Here is a 9,717-nt window from a genome sequence, read left to right as displayed (position 1 = left end):
GGTGCAGTTACCTGGATAATCCAGGTAACTGCACCCACTTCCGGCCAGACCGCCGCAGACCCCCGCATCGCTCCGCCCCCCCCCCCCCCGTTGTGTTCTGGGAAACACACAGTTCCCAGAGACACAGCGGGGAACCAGCGCAGCGCGACTCGCGCATGCGCAGTAGGGAACCGGGCAGTGAAGCCCTCATGCTTCACTTCCCGATTCCCTGACAGAGGATGGCGGCGGTGGCTGCAGCGAGACGAGCGATCGCTCGTCATCTGCCGCCGACATCGCTGGAACCTGGGACAGGTAAGTGTGATATTATTAAAAGTCAGCAGCTGCAATATTAGTAGCTGCTGGCTTTTAATATTTTTTTTTAGGTGCAGCTCCTCTTTAAGAATGAGATTTTTCTCGCAAAGAGTAAAGCAGAATTCAAGGGAGCCCATGTTTCTCTGAGGGCTCTTTGGGGGGGGGGGGGGGGGTGGTAGCTGTCTGATTGGATGCTGCTGTCCAGCTGGTTAATGATTAAAGCGGAGGTCCACCCTAAAGTGGAGCTTCCGCTCATTGGAACCCTCCCCCCCCCCTCCAGCGCCACAATTGGCACCTTTCAGGGGGGGAGGGGGGTGCAGGTACCTGTACAGTTCAGGTATCTGCACCCACTTCCGGCATAGATATCTGCAGAATATACGCCCCTTTCCGCAGAATCTACGCCCCTTTCCGAAGGTCCCACGCTGTCTGCTGGGAAACACACGGATCCCAGAGACAGCGGGGACCATCCTTATTGCGCAGCGTGACTCGCGCATGCGCAGTAGGGAACCGGGAAATGAAGCCACAAGGCTCCACTTCCTGATTCCCATACCCAAGATGGCGGCAGCAGCACCCGAGAGACGATTGAGAGATCGGCTTCGGGTGCCGACATCGTGGGCGCGCTGGGCGGGTAAGTGTCCTTATTTTAAAAGTCAGCAGCTGCAGTATTTGTAGCTGCTGGCTTTTAAAAAAAAAAAAATGGCGGAACTCCCGCTTTAAGCACAAGATGTATGTGTGAAACGCATCTATCTGACCACAGTTTGGTGTCTTTGGTGTTATCTTTGTGAAGCGAAATAAAAGGCAATCGGAAGTTCTGGATGTGCAGCCATTTCTTTCTTCTTGCCCAGCTGACCTCTGTGGGGCACTCTCCCCCTTTGATTGGCATACATTTTATGAATGGTCAGTGTAACGGAACGTCCCGCAATCCGCTTGAGTGCTTTCGTCATATACCGCTTCCTCCCAGTCTGAATATAGATATCAGATATTCCAACCGGTCACAAGCACAAAACAAGACAAGACTTGTTTAGCTGCTCAACATGGACTCTTTATTATAACCAAAATTACAAGTATTTATATAGGTTTCCTCTCCTGCTCATATTACTCTAACAACACAACTGCAACCAGAAACCTAATTAACATGAGCTTGTTTACTAAATCACTAACCCAGACTAGGTGACTCAGAGACTTGACCTTTAGGACAGACTTGTGGTCACCGAGCTTCACACAGTAGTATAAACACAGGACACCTTCTCACAATAGCAGAAGCTAATTACAATTAACAATACAAAACGTGATCCCCCCCTCCTCATCCTAGTAGCCAACAAACTATAGTAGGAGTAGACTGTCCGGCTCCTACCCAGTTCTAGAGGCCAATGTGATCAGCTCTCTCAGCTAACATGTTGAGTTCAGAATCAAACAAACCAAGAATAGCCTTTACATATATCCTGGGAGATATTGTGGATAAATATTATTGTCCCATTTTAAGCAATCCAAGACATACCCTCCCAGTCACCATTTCCAATATGGCATACACAGGGTCCCCAGAGTCTGTGTTTCCTGGGGGACAAGGACCCAAATCCAAAGTAATACCACGTCAAGGGTCCCCAGGCATACAGTTCACAAAGCGCTCCGTTCCCCCAAATGCCAGGGCCCATAATCGGTAGGCCAGTGTGTCTATGGGAGTGTTTGACCATTCTTCCAGAGGTGCATTTGTGAGGTCAGGCACTGATGGTGGATGTGAAGGCCTGGCTCGCAGTCTCCACTCTAATTCATCCCAAAAGTGATCCAAATCATTTGGTGGAGGGGGGATTATGGTGTGGGGGGTTGTTTTTCAGGGGTTGGGTTTGGCCCCTTAGTTCCAGTGAAGGGAACTCTTAAGGCATCAGCATACCAAGACATTTTGGACAATTTCATGGTCCCAACTTTGTGGGAAGAGTTTGGGGATGGCCCCTTCCTGTTCCAACATGACTGCCCACCAGTGCAACAAAGCAAGGTCCATAAAGACATGAATGAGCGGGTTTAGGGTGGAGGAACTTGACTGTCCTGCATGGAGTCCTGACCTCAACCCGTTAGAACACCTTTAAGATCAATTAGAGTGGAGACTTCTCGTCCAACGTCAGTGCCCTGACCTCACAAATGCTCTTCTGGAAGAATGGTCAAACATTCCAACAGACACACTCCTAAACCTTGTGGACGGCCTTCTCAGAAGAGTTGAAGCTGTTATGGCTGCAAAGGGTGGAACAACTCAATATTGAACCCTCCGGACTAAGACCGGGATGCTTTTAAATTTCATGTGTGTGTAAAGGCCGGTGTCCCAATACTTTTGACAATATAGTGTATGTGTGAGCCTTATCTAATAAAGTCAGTAAATTATTTTGGTATATAATATGTGATGAGCATTCAGATTACACACACATGCAATGTGATTCCCTGAGGAAGCCTTCTTCTACTCTCCTAGCAGTCAGTTATACACAGGATGCCTCAAAGCATGCAGGCAGCACAAATCATTTATATCCTTGGACACCTTGCATTAAAAATTGAATTTTTTTTAATTGCAAATTTTTTTTACAAATATATGACACATCAGTTTACAAACCAAATAATTACATGGCCATCTTTGGGTTAGCGCTGCATTTTTGTTTTATAATGCAGTTATGCAACTACCATTAAGCTTTTTACAAAGTACACAGTATATATTGACTTGCAGTATTTCCAGTTAAAATAACATAGAATGTCTTTGGTATGATCTGCATTTCAGATATGCAATCCTGTTCTTGTTTATAACATGCTTGTAAGGTGATACTTAGTCAATACAGGTTTTATTATAAAAAAAAAATACATAAGAGTGAAGCTGAGGGAGGATAAGGGGGTGAAATGGGTGGAAGGAAAGAGAGACCAATGGAAGCCATCATAGGGGGGAGAAAATTGCACTGCATTTGGAATCACAGCCTACATGGTCATACATTTAGGCCTCAATATTATAGAGAGTAATGATTAAAGGATCTTCAGTCAGGGAGTGAGAAGGCCAATGGTGGCCTCTTAATACAGAGGTGGTGAAGTGAGTGCATCACAGCAGTAGATTTGGCGTGTATGGTGGAGACATGTTGAGAACATTGAGGTGTATGATGGGGTGTGATTAGAGTACTGAGGTGTATGATGGGGTGTTATGAGAGTATTGAGGTGTATAATGGGGTTTTATGAGAGTACTGAGGTGTATAATGGGGTGTTATGAGAGTACTGAGGTGTATAATGGGGTGTTATGAGAGTACTGAGGTGTATGATGGGGTGTGATGAGAGTACTGAGGTGTATGATGGGGTGTGATGAGAGTACTGAGGTGTATGATGGGGTGTGATGAGAGTACTGAGGTGTATGATGGGGTGTGATGAGAGTACTGAGGTGTATGATGGGGTGTGATGAGAGTACTGAGGTGTATGATGGGGTGTGATGAGAGTACTGAGGTGTATGATGGGGTGTGATGAGAGTACTGAGGTGTATAATGGGGTGTTATGAGAGTACTGAGATGTATGATGGGGATATGCTGACGGTATTAAGGTGTATGATGGAGTGTGCTGAGAGTATTGAGGTGAATGATGGGGCATGATGAGAGTATTGAGATGGATGGAGGGGTGTGATAAGAGCATTGAGGTGCATGGGGGATGTGCTGAGGGTATTGAGGTATATGATGGGATGTGCTGAGGGTATTGAGGTATATGATGGGATGTGCTGAGGGTAATGAGGTGTATGAAGAGATGTACTGAGAGCATTGAGGTGTATGGGGGGATGTGCTGAGGGTATTGAGGTGTATGATGGGGTGTGATGAGAGTACTGAGGTGTATGATGGGGTGTGATTAGAGTACTGAGGTGTATTATGAGGTGTGATGAGAGTACTGATGTGTATGATGGGGTATTATGAGAGTATTAAGGTGAATGATGGGGTGTGATGAGAGCATTGAGGTCTATGGGGGGATGTGCCCAGGATAATGAGGTGTATGATGGGATGTGCTGAGGGTATTGAGGTGTATGGGGGGATGTGCCCAGGATAATGAGTTGTATGATGGGATGTGCTGAGGGTATTGATGTGTATGGGGGGATGTGCCCAGGATAATGAGGTGTATGATGAGATGTGCTGAGGGTATTGAGGTGTATGATGTGGTGTGATGAGAGTATTGAGGTGTATGATGGACTCTGATGAGAGTATGAGGTGTATAGTGGGGATATGCTGTGAGTATTAAGGTGTATGATGGGCTGTGCTGAGGGTATTGAGATGTATGATGGGGCCGGATGAGGGTATTGAGATGTGTGATGGGGTGTGCTGAGGGTATTGAGACGGATGGAGGGGTGTGACGAGAGTATTGAGGTGTATGGTGAGGTGTTATGAGAGTATTAAGGTGAATGATGGGGTGTGATGAGAGCATTGAGGTCTATGAGGGGATGTGCTGAGAGTATTGAGGTGTATGATGGGATGTACTGAGGGTAATGAGATGTATGGGGGGATGTGCTGAGAGTATTGAGGTGTATGATGGAATATGCTGAGAGCATTGAGGTGTATGATGGGATGTGACGAGAGTATTGAGGTGTATGATGAGGTGTTATGAGAGTATTAAGGTGAATGATGGGGTGTGATGAGAGCATTGAGGTCTATGGGGGGATGTGCTAAGAGTATTGAGGTGTATGATGGGATGTACTGAGGGTAATGAGATGTATAGGGGGATGTGCTGAGGGTATTGAGGTGTACGATGTGGGATGTGCTGAGAGCATTGAGGTGTATGGTGCGATGTACTGAGGGTATTGTGGTGTTTAAAGAGATGTGCTGAGGCTAATGAGGTGTATGATGGAATGCTGAGAGCATTGAGGTGTATGATGGGATGTGCTGAGTGTAACAAGGTATATGATGGGATGTGCTGAGAGTACTGAGGTGTATGATGTGGTGTTCTAAAAATATTGAGGTGTATTACGGGGTGTACTAAGGGTATTGAGGTGTATGATGTGGTGTGATGAGAGTATTGAGGTGTATGATGTGGTGTGATGAGAGTATGAGGTGTATGATGTGGTGTGATGAGAGTATTGAGGTGTATGATGGACTCTGATGAGAGTATGAGGTATATAGTGGGGATATGCTGTGAGTATTAAGGTGTATGATGGGGTGTGCTGAGAGTATTGAGATGGATGGAGGGGTGTGATGAGAATATTGAGATGTATGATGTGGTGTGATGAGAATATTGAGATGCATGATGGGGTGTGATGAGAATATTGAGACGGATGGAGGGGTGTGATGAGAATATTGAGATGTATGATGGGGTGTGATGAGGGTATTGAGATGTATGGTGGGGTGTGCTGAGGGTATTGAGATGTATGGTGGGGTGTGATGAGGGTATTGAGACGGATGGAGGGGTGTGATGAGAGTATTGAGATGCATGGTGGTTGTGTTTTTGTTTGGATACCCTGCTTTTTTGTACCACCTTGGTTCATTGCCCCCCGAAAGGAGCCCCTCTCCATAGCTGGTCAGAAGGCTATGCTCTACATAGTTGGCTCAAAGGGCCCCAAGATCCAGAGGTGGCAAGAAGGACCTCATCTCCATCCGAGCCATGTAGCACAGCCTTTTCATAGTGGCTCCAAAAGACCTCTTGCCTAAGCAGCATAAAAGACCACCAATTCCATAGCAAGCTTGGAGGACCTCTTTTCCACAACTGGCTTAATAGAGTTCCTTTTTATAACAGTATTAAAGGACTTCTCTCTATGGCCAGCTTGGAAGACCCCTTCTCCACATCTTGAAGGGCCCATTTATATAATAGTTATGAAGAACCCCCCCCCACACACACACACACACACACACACACAACAGCTATCTTAAAAGACCTCCACAGCTGGCTTGAAGGACCCCTCTCTATAGTAGACTTGAATGAATGAATGAAATACTTGTATAGCGCACAATGCGAACTGAATCACCTCAAGGGACTTGTGGGACCCCTCTCCATAGCAGACTTAAAGAACACTGTCTCCATAGTAGACTAATAAAAGTAATAACGTATGCTGAGGCCGATCGAGAAAAACATCAGCACATGAAGGGGGTAAAATCCTCCCAAGCTCAAGCAGGTAAAAAAGCCATCAATAAAAATGTCATTTGCCAACATTTTAAACTGATTACGTTTCTTTTTCTCCCTTCCCTCACAGAAAACACATTCCAGACCCTTTGAGTCCGGTATGGATTTTAAGCAGGGTACCTCACACACAAAAACCCAAAACAAAAACAAAAGTATGAGCCCCCCCCCCCCCAGAAAATCCATAGCAGACCCTTCTGATTTGATACGGATTTTAAGGTAGACCTCACACAGGAAAACATATGACATGGGGGTCCCCCTAAAAATCCATAGCAGACCATTAATCTGCACATTCAGCCTTTTTAGCAATGGAAAATTGGGCCACCTACAAGCTTACAGAAAGAATGACTTCTCCTGCCTTCACGGCTGGGTATAAAACGTTGACCGCACCCTCCTAAAATCAATGAGACCCCCTCATGTATGGCCAAGAGTTGGTTTCCGATCTCCATTGTTATAGCTTACAGATCAAAAGTGAGTTATTGCCCATTCAAACCATCCAATTGGATGGAAGGGACTGGATGTTGCCTATTATTTCATTAACCTCAGGTTGGGTTTCTCTAACAACAATCTTAGGAAGAAGAAACCCATCTGGCCTTCAGGAAGAAGCTCAAGACCCATCTCTTCTGAAGACCCAGATGGACACTGGTGGCAAATGCGCCTTGAGGCGATTTAGTTGGCATATGTAGCGCTATACAAGTAATTCATTCATTGAGGAACCTCATAACCACGAGTCATGGACCGGTCAAGAAGATTAAAGGTCTCAGCTGTTTTTTCATCATAGAATTCAAACTCTTCTACTCAACACATAGCAGAACCAGTGGCACAATAAAAGGACCCAGATATTAATAACTCCTCCAGACTTCATCATTAACCTCTTGAGATCCGCACTATAGCCGAATGACGGCTACAGCGTGGACCTCCTTTGCCGGGACTACGTCTATTGACGTCATCCCGTGCACGAGTGGCCTGCGCGTCCCCTGAAGGGCGCGCACGGCACGCTCTGTGATCGGCAAGTCAATGAGACTCACCTGATCACCGATCCGAGCAAGGGGTTGATCCCGACCCCTTACCACGTGATCAGCTGTCAGTCAATGACAGCTGATCATGTGACAAAACAGAGCCGGTAATCGGCTATTTTTCCTCCTCACACTGTCAGCGCGAGGAGGAAAAATAGCCGATTACCGGCGGCCATGATCGGGACATCAGTCCCGATCACGGCCAGTGTATCAGTGCCCACCTGCCCCCTGCCAGTAACCCCCAGAGAATTAAAAAAGTGCCACCCAGCAGTGCTACCCATCAGTGCCCTTAATGCCACCCAGCAGTGACATACATCAGTGCCCACAGTGCCATACATCAGTGCCCACAGTGCCATACATCAGTACCCACAGTGCCACCTATCAGTGCCCACAGTGCCACCTATCAGTGCCCACAATCTGCCTCAACAACATTGCTGCACCTCAGTGCCACATATCCGTGCCCATCATTATCATCTACCAGTGCCCATCAGTGCCCATCAGTGCCGCCCATCAGTGCCCAGCAGTGCCACCTATGAGAGCCACCTATCAGTGCCACCTATCAGTGCCCATCAGTCCCATCTATCAGTGCCACCTATCAGTGTCCATCAGTGCTGCCTTATCTGTGCCCATCAGTACTGCCTTATCTGTGCCTATCGGTGTCACCTTATCTGTGCCTATTAGTGTCGCCTTAACTGTGCCTATCAGTGTCCACCAGTGCAGCCTATCAGTGCCCACCAGTGCCGCCCATCAGTGCCCACCAGTGCCACCCATCAGTGCCCACCAGTGCCGCCTATCAGTGCCCACCAGTGCCGCCCATCAGTGCCCACCAGTGCCGCCTCATCAGCGCATTTCAATGAAGGAGAAAAATGATAAAAATTTCATTTGGGTACAGTGTTGTATGACCGCGCAATTGTCATTCAAAGTGCATCAGCGCTGAAAGCTGAAAATTGGTCTGGGCAGGAGGGGGGTTTAAGTGCCCAGTAAGCAAGTGGTTAAACTACCGTGTTTGGTGTACAAACGTATCTTTGCACCACCAAGCTTTTACGTCCTTATGATTGTGCGCTGCAGCAGGGGATGGGTGTTACGGAAAAATACCAATTTCCAGATGTTCTGAAGCTATGTACTCACACACATTGAAGTTGATTTACTAAAACTGGAGCGTGCAAAATCTGGCGCAGCTCTATATAGTAACCAATCAGATTCCAGGATTTTTTTTTATCAAAGCTTGACTGAACACACTGAACAAGTCAGCAGCTGGCTGTAATACACAGCTGCACCAGATTTTGCACTCTCCAGTTTTAGAAATTCAACCCCCAATGTCTAAAGGATTTTCGGCAGGGGAATTATGAAATTACAAAAAATCCAACCATTAGTACGCTCCTTCAGACAATTGTTGTCCAACTTTACGCCAACAAATGTTGGATGGCAGGCTAGAAAAATTTTTGTCGGACAGCGGTCTGTTGTCGGATTTTCTGATCGTGTGTACACGAGTCAATCACACAAAAGTGGGAATCAATGCTCACCAAACACAACATTAGCAGAAGGTGCCCAAAGGGTGGCGCTCAAGAGCTGAAATTCCACTTAGTATGTCACTACGTTTGTGTTTGTTGGCCGACGATTGTGTACTGTTTATATGCAAGACAAGTTCTTGGCACACGTTCTTCGGACCAAAGTCTGACGCTTTGTTGGCCAACAATCTGATCGTGTGTACAAGGCTTTAGTCTTATGGAGGTGCTAGCGAGTCTAGTGATCATATGGGACATGAGCAGGGCTGTCGATAAGGGGGCACAGCTTGGCCTCCTGTACGGGGCTTATCGGGGGGGGGAGGGGGGGCCAGGAAGCAGGTGTAATGGGGTCATAGATGGGGGGGTGATTTATGCAGCGGGGAGGGGGGGCAATTACAGAAATCAATCCCTGTGCAGCTCTCCCTACAGCAACTGAAATTTGGAAGGAAGAAGAGGAGGAGAAGCTGTACCGATCATCCCCAGTCCATGATCCTTTTCCCCCTGCTGCCTCGATCCCCCGTGTTCTCCTTTCACCCGCAGCCCTGATGGTTGTATCATGCCAGTATTGCAATCACACAACAATGGGGGGGCGGGGGAGTTAGAGTCAGGAATCAGCAGCTGAAACCTCTATCCGTCATCAGACACAGAGGAAGAAGAGATCAAAAGACCAGATTTCTGTAGGCCTCGGAACGTAGGCCAGCACTCACTCCATGCAGCCATACTCAATGAGTAGCATGGACCCGGGCTTGATAAAGCTTTTCACCCCTGAAATGCGTTGCCATAGTAAGCATGATGTATAGAAGTAGCAA

Source organism: Lithobates pipiens, unplaced genomic scaffold, assembly GCF_037356315.1.
Source record: "Lithobates pipiens isolate NorthernLeopardFrog02 unplaced genomic scaffold, aLitPip1_a1.2 Scaffold_8, whole genome shotgun sequence".
Classification (NCBI taxonomy): Eukaryota; Metazoa; Chordata; class Amphibia; order Anura; family Ranidae; genus Lithobates; species Lithobates pipiens.
Note: the sequence above shows the minus strand (reverse complement) of the source record.